This window comes from Schistocerca serialis, chromosome 4 (genome assembly GCF_023864345.2).
Source record: "Schistocerca serialis cubense isolate TAMUIC-IGC-003099 chromosome 4, iqSchSeri2.2, whole genome shotgun sequence".
Lineage (NCBI taxonomy): Eukaryota > Metazoa > Arthropoda > Insecta > Orthoptera > Acrididae > Schistocerca > Schistocerca serialis.
In genome coordinates, this window is record NC_064641.1 from 899,130,678 (window position 1) to 899,138,752 (window position 8,075).

General features: G+C 43.5%; 1 protein-coding gene across 1 annotated transcript in view; it reads right to left on the bottom strand.

Moving 5' to 3' along the window:
• Positions 1 to 6,409, bottom strand: part of LOC126473577 (arylsulfatase J-like) — a 282,841-nt gene extending 276,432 nt beyond the window's left edge. Inside the window, exon 1 of the mRNA XM_050100722.1 lies at positions 6,310 to 6,409. The gene's annotated coding sequence lies outside the window, so the exon portion shown is untranslated. The remainder of the gene's footprint in view (positions 1 to 6,309) is intronic.
• Between the last annotated feature and the right edge of the window lie 1,666 nt (positions 6,410 to 8,075).

Here is an 8,075-nt window from a genome sequence, read left to right on the forward strand (position 1 = left end):
ATGCTACATTAAGATACGTTAGGCCAAACAAATCAGGTCACGGTACGTTACTTGCTCTGCCTAATTCGCAGGAGTCCAATGTTTTGGAAGATTTTGTCAAAAACTCATAGATTTAATTACTTAACAAAAATTACGCGTTCATTCTCTATAGGAGATTGTTAGTGTTTCCGTTCGGGACCGAAAATTCCTTTTGGACAGACTTTCACCACTGGATGCAATTGAGGGGAATGCTGACGCTTAGATCCAGAAATGTCCTGTCTTATAGCCATTTATACGCACTGGAAGTTGTCTGTCGTAGTTAGGATGTTACGTAGTTGTGCACAGACGACGTGCAGTAAGCTGAAACTGTCTGGTCGATCGGTATTCTGATTGTGACATGCCCTTTCTGCCTTGTGGACCAACTAAGCCTTTCAGCTTGTCATTGATTCCTCTCTGTTCCTTCCGTACTTCGGTCGTTCAAGTGAGCCAGCGGCATCAAAAGATCGGAATCCAATCTTACTGCGGCATACGATCAAGCAGGAGATACTCGGTAAAATAATTTAATCACTTTGGAAGAGGATGGTTTGTAGTCGAAACAGACTAATATAATAGGGTGCATGTACCTCAGACCACTAATCTGTAGAGTTATTAGACGAAATGTGTGACCCGTCAGCGGTCTTGAAGAGTTCATTGTTGTTTTGACTGCCTCGTGTGCGACATGTTGACATGGGAATCTGATCTGCAACACAGTTACATCTTATTGCTTTTTTCGTTACTTCAGCAATGTCTTCTTCCCTAGATAAACATTACATTGTTATTGTTTGTGTTGTTTTGTGTTTACATGAAACTCTACAAATGTTTTCAGGGCTTTGATACTTGATTACGCTCTGAGTTAGCTGACAGGCGTATCATTTCTGGGGAGACTTATCGCCTGTGTATAGAACGATTTCTGTATAATGTCACATTTCCAGCACTTGTTGGTCTTCTTTGTTAAATCCCTTAGACCATACCGGCGAGAAGCTGGTAGACCTCGCAGACTACGAGCTGATCAGCCCTTTTGGCTGAAGCTGTAGTCATTGTTCGTGGAACACCTGGTTGTTTCGGGCGTGTTAGACAAGTACGTAGCACGCAACTGCCAGCAGTGCATTAATATAAACGGACATTTTCAGCAACATCTCTAAAACAATATTTATCACACGGTACTTCCAATACCGACTGTGAGCTCCACCAGCGTCAGAACTTCCACAGACCCCTAGCGGAGAACAGTGCAACTGTGACATTTTTGTCGCATTAAAAGTGTTTCCTTTTATCTCCTCTGAAGACTAAAATTTTGTATAAGTAGTTTTTCACACCCCATTTAATTAGTTACTGTTGGTAATAAGTGTTAACTTTGTTAACTTAGGGCTGGAGCTCACTCGTCTCAATACTCGCCTACTTCTCACCGGCATTGACCATCCTACTACACCATATAATTATGCCTCATAAACTCATATCTGTTTTTTTTTTTTTTTTTTTTTTTTTTTTTTTTTTTTTTTTTTTTTTTTTTTTTGTCTGGTCAGTGATCGTGCCAGTCCTCCGATTCCGACAAGATCTTCTAGAGGTTCACCTTGGCTGTAAGGCCAATGCCTTAACTAGCAATCCCATCCTAGTTATTTCGAATCGAGAACGCCTTGAGCTTCACTACCAGCTCTTTTAGTACTTGGCTGAAAAGAAGCATGGGTCTACGTTGAACTGCACCTGAAACAGTCACTGTACCCACTAGAGTAGGGAACGAAAGGTACACCAGAAGCTCAATGCTTCCTACGTCGAATTGCAGCCGTGATTCTATCGCATGTGATTATCAGCGACAGAGGTACACTGCATGTGTGAAGTTATAGACTTCACTCTGTTATACATACAAACAAATACACTTTCACATATGCTATGATTCCATCAATTTATCTGATACGTATTGTCGAAGAATTAAATTAAGATAAGCATCATCATTCGGTTATGACCAAGGTTTTTGGGAGGTTTCCCACGGTTGTAAGGCAAATATCGGAAGTGGAAATCGCCTTCCATATTTTCCCATTTGTCAGTTCATCTGGTTTTTTGTCCGCCCCAGTAGCTGAGTGGTCAGCGCGACAGATTGTCAATCCTAAGGGCCCGGGTTCGATTCCCGGCTGGGTCGTAGATTTTCTCCGCTCAGGGACTGGGTGTTATGTTGTCCTAATCATCATCATTTCATCCCCATCGACGCGCAAGTCGCCGAAGTGGCGTCAAATCGAATGACTTGCACCAGGCGAACGGTGTACCCGACGGGAGACCCTCGTCACACTTTTTTTTCTGTTTTTCGCTGAAACGATCTGGGTCCTACTATGAGTGTGACCTCGAACAGCGCGCTCTGCGCATTTGGGTAGGCAATGAAAGGTGTAGAATGAACTTGAAGGCGTCGTCAAGGCGGGGGTACACTGAACTTGTCGAGCAAGCCATAGTCGCACACAAACTTACTGAAACACGCATAATGATTTCGTATTTTTTGTTTCGATATATTGTCCCAGGAATAATTAAAAATATCTCCAGTCATCTGTTTCGACAAAGTTACTCGAGAATTTCCTCTTGGTTGTACTGGAAATACCAGAATTGGAAGACCCCTCTCGAACTGTTCCACTTCGGGTCCATTCTGTTCCACTTCGAATCGTAGTTCAACTCGTAATTTAATTCATCCGAAATCATGAAAAAATTTTTTTCGCCTCTTGGCTATTCAGCAGGTACAGTCGCTAACGCTCACCTTTTTGGGATTTGCGAAAATCAGAGGATCTACACTAAAAGACACTATTATTTGGGTCTAGACGGGTTTCTTCTTCGCGTGCGACTTCAGCATAGTGAGGCGTCTATTATAGTCAGTCTCCTAAATCAATAGACTGTGTTGATGATTTTCAACCAGCTAAAACCGAGCACTGAACACGCACTCATATTACTCACTTTTCATGATCAGTGCCTTTCGATTTGAACGACGTGACTCTCTCTCACGGATGAAATCAAAGTTTTAACTTACCATTCACCGAGTAGCATTATTACGAGAACGATAATAATAAACGAAGCCCATTTAGAGGAAAAATACAACTCTGATAAGATCGCCTACGCTTACTAGGAGCAACGCAAGTCGTTGCTATCTTTCGCACCTTTACTCGCTGGTCCATGATGAGATCGTAGATGAAGACGACTGTAATTTGTTATGTTGTGTCGAACTGCTGAGACGTAACGTGTCTTACCGGCGGTAGAATTTGTTATTTCAAAAATGAACTACGGATAATATATTTACTATTAATTTACCTGAGCTCTGATTTGTTCAGAAGGATTAATACTACTAGCAGTAACTCTTTTTTATGGGATAGAGAAAGATAGAGAGCTTGTCTTCTCTCCGTATTATTTCATGTCTTTAAAAAAAATCAGAATTTCGTCAAAAATTATTATTACTGCCAATTTGAACTCACAATTTTACCGGTATCGATTTACTTGGCCTATGTTTCCTCGACACTTCACTACACTGGGAATTACGTGCTTAGGGTATTAATTAACCTAAAGAGTTGAGAAAATAGAGCCGACCATCCATGTAGCCCGCCCTAAACGCTCGGAACAACCCAAACACGTCTCATGGATATAATTAATCCTTCAAGGTGCCACTAAATCCTCTACACAAATCACAAACCCTCTGCGAGCGTCTGGAACTCGTTACATCGTTTAAAATTTTGGTGGCGATTTTGGAGACGGTTTGAAATGGGGCGAAGGCGGCAAAACAGTATTACGGAAGGTGAATGGGAGACTTAGATTTATTGAAAGTGTCGCGGAAACGTGATGGAAATCACTTACAAGACGTTAGTAAGACTAGTCTTATACTGTTACCGTCTTTGGAGTCTGTAATCAAGTTGACTTGACGGTAGGGGTCCGTGTAGCCCGATCCTTCCCAAACATTTTTAGTTCCAGGCGCTCTTAACATCACAGAATGCTTCTGTTACAAATGCTTCTGTTAGTCAAACGTCAAAACAGTGGTTTGTCTAATGCAGTTAAAGTGCACAGTTGATGCGGTTAGGCCAGGTTAAAAGTGTAGGAGTAAATGAAACACGAGTTTTAACTCCACAAACATTTAACGAACAGATTTATACTTAATATAATTAATGTAATGGTTTACATAACCCTCAAATCTCGGCATCAAACGGGATACAGATACTTTCATTTACCGTCGCACGCTAATTGTCACACCATAGTAAGCAGAACGGTACACAACCATACAACGGGATCAATGGACTTTGACAGCTTTCTCTGTATCTGTTACAGTTTGATGTGTCGCAGACTTATTTGTGACATTCGTTTTTAACAGTGGCTGACGTAATTGGTACTCCACACTTTTATTCAAGTCTTTATTTTGTTTTGGGACAATACGAGTATGTCTTAACTGACTACACAAACTGTATTTTTGTCTTTTAATGTGACTGTTGATCACAGCGAGAATATGTGACGCTTTTGAAGACGGGCTGCTCTGTCGAATATCTGGCAGCAATCCGTAATGTCCCAAAGATCATCGAGACTTAGGGCAACGATCGAAAGTTGTCCTTGTTTTTCCGTGGACTTTTATCGAAAATTCGTAACTTTGTGTTATTGGAATGGTTTTGAGTGCAGTCTAATTTTATGAGATTGGTATGTACGTTCAAATGTACAAAGCTTTAGAAACCAAAAAAATGTTTGTTGAATCTGGAAAACTGATGTAGTTGATCTGGATTTACGTACATTGAATTTTGTGGAGAAGAAGATAATTAATTTTAATCTAAAGAGCACACTATTTATTGTACACTGCAGCCTGGGTCTTATGACTAAAGGTTAGTGTACTATTTAGGAATCAGAAGACGACTTTAGGAGAGAAAAATTTGTTTTACTATTTTTAAACTACAAATAGAAGTTCCCTACTGACGACAGATCTATTAGAAATTTATCACAGTTGTGAATCCCTACTCGATCAATTCCATTATCTTTTCCTCCGACGCTTCTTACAAAGACGAACTTGCAAATCTAGAAGGGATAATTCATATTATGATTTTGATACTCAGAGGAGAACATCTAATCGGATTAAGATTCTTTGGAGTCTGGATTGTTATATAGTGTTTAACAAAGATGCCGGAGATAACATACAACCAGTAAAAAATTAACACCATTCACAATGACATACCAAAAGCTGCAGAAGGTGTCTAAAACTGGAATACGTTCACGGCGCCTTATTAGCAGAATTTTGGAACAACTGACACAGCTCATAAGAAAGTTTCGGGACTACTAGTACAGCCCATAAAAAGATTTAACAGAGATGCTCGGAGAACTTAAATGGGAAGTTTTTGAAGCAAAACGACAGTCTCCTCCGAAACATTCTGGGGTAAATTTAGGGAACCTTTATTCGAGGGAGGCCGTGTGTTAATTCTGCCATCGTCGAATATTTTACTTGATAGTGTGGTAAGTGAGATTACGAACTTAAAGGGACACGGAGTCAATGCATGTATGGAACAGGAAAGCAAATCGCTTATATTAAGATGAAATTCACCCCGCCACGCACTATATGCCTGTTTGCTGACTGGATGCGTAAATTTGTAAGGTGACAGTACTGGAAGAAAATTAACGGCAAAAGATTGGACTCTGGGGATCGAATCCCGGTGTGGCACACATTTATGTCACAGATCACCAACGTGACGTGCACTCTATCAAGCACAAAACAGGTTCATCACACCCAGCTTAGATTCAACGGTCAGCATAAGACTCAGTATCATGTACTAGATTCTGAGAGAGACAGACGGCTGCACTTTTGCCAAATTTCAACCGCGAAGTGCAGGTGGTTGCTGTCATCTCTGATTGCGGGAAACGTTGAGGGATTGCCACAGAAACGAAAACTCGATCGCTTTACGCTATTGGTCGCGCGAAGCAGCCGCGCAGACCTCCCGTAGATCTTCTTTGGACGCACTATAGGAAATATAAGTAAAATCTACAACCTAACCAGCCGCTGAACTTTGGGTTCTTATTTGCGATACGTTTCGGATGTTTGCTGCTTGATTAAGAGATAGTTTCAGTTGTTAGGTCAGGTATCAATCACTTTGACTGCAGGATGCTTTTGGTGTGCTCTGCGATGAAGGTGGTACATTTAAAACATTCTAGGTTGTCCCCGGAGCAGCTAACTGATGATGGCGTAAGGAATCAGAAACATTTCGTAAATAAAAATTTAAAGTTTGGAGGATGGTTATATAATATTTCTTATTTATACTGTAAACGTCAGTCGCGGAAACGTAGAGGACTCTAGGAGTGTCGCTGACTCACCAAAAGTCGCCTCGTCGGTTGTCGGGTGTCGGGGTTGCACGAGCCACCAGAGTCCTGGTTCTGCTTCGCCACCCTCAGCGCCCGTCGCAGCCGAGTAGCGAGTAGCGAGTAGCGCGCGCCGGCCGACGCGCCCGCCTATATGTCACCCCTACTCCCACCCCCGGGGGCCGCGCCTGCACCTGGCCGGCCAGCCGCTCGGCTCTCGGTGGGGAGCAAGTGGGGCGCGCGCCGAGGTTCGACAACCCGCCTTGGCGGCTGGCGGTGCGCCGCCATTCATCCTGCGCTCTGCTCCTTCTCCCTCCTCCCCAGAGGCCGCCCTTGGCCTTGGAGCTCTGCGACTTGTTGCACAGCGTCGGAGAAAGGAAGGTCGATAGCAGGTCGAGTGCTTCTCCTCCAATTACGCCGCTGAGATAATCTGTCAGTGCCATATGAACGCACGCTCTCGTGGCCATCGTAAAGCCTCTAATGGAAGTCATCATATCTGCCCCTCACTAACTTTTCACATCCCTTGTTATTTGTGGTACTCTGCCAGGAAAAAGAAAATTCAGCACTCTCGAGGACAAAGTCATTTTACTGACACGTGCCGATATCGCTTTATGCAACCTGAATTTTGCCTCTAAAACCCATGCGTGAGATTATCATATTCTCTGGCTCGCTACGAGAGAATTATTAATCCTACGAAAATTAATGCATAGGCCCTTTTTATAGGACATTTAATGTACACTACTGGCCATTAAAATTGCTACACCAAGAAGAAAATCAGATGATAAACGGGTATTCATTGGGCAAATATATTACACTAGAACTGACACAGTTTGGGTGCATAGATCCTGAGAAATCAGTACCCAGAACAAACACCTCTGGTCGTAATAACGGCCTTGATACGCCTGGGCATTGCGTCAAACAGAGCTTGGATGGCGTGTACGGGTACAGCTGCCCACGCAGCTTCAACACGATACCACAGTTCAACAAGATTAGTGACTGGCGTATTGTGACGAGCCAGTTGCTCGGCCACCATTGACCAGACGTTTTCAATTGGGGAGAGATCTGGAGATTGTGTTGGCCAGGGCAGCAGTCGAACATTTTCTGTATCCAGAAAGGTCCGTACAGGAACTGCGACATGCGGTCGTGCATTATCCTGCTGAAATGTAGGGTTTCGCAGGGATCGAATGAAGGGTAGAGCCACGGGTCGTAACACATCTGAAATGTAACGTCCACTGTTCAAAGTGCCGTCAATTCGAACGAGAGGTGATCAATGGCACCCCATACCATCACGCTGGGTGATATGCCAGTATGGCGATGACGAATACACACTTCCAATGTGCGTTCACCACGATGTCGTCAAACACGAATGCGACCATTACGATGCTGTAAACAGAACCTGGATTCATCCGAAAAAATGACGTTTTGCCATTCGTGCACCCAGGTTCGTCGTTGAGTGCACCATCGCAGGCGCTCCTGTCTGTGACGCAGCGTCAAGGGTAACCGCAGCCATGGTCTCCGAGGTGATAATCCATGCTGCTGCAAACGTCGTCGAACTGTTCGTGCAGATGATAGTTGTCTTGCAAACGTCCCCATCTGTTCACTCAGGGTTCGAGACGTGGCTGCACGATCCGTTACAGCCATGCGGATAATATGCTTGTCATCTCGACTGCTAGTGATACGAGGCCGTTGGGATCCAGCACGTCGTTCCGTATTACCCTCCTGACCCCACCGATTCCGTATTCTGCTAACAGTCGTTGCATCTCGACCAACGCGAGCAGCAA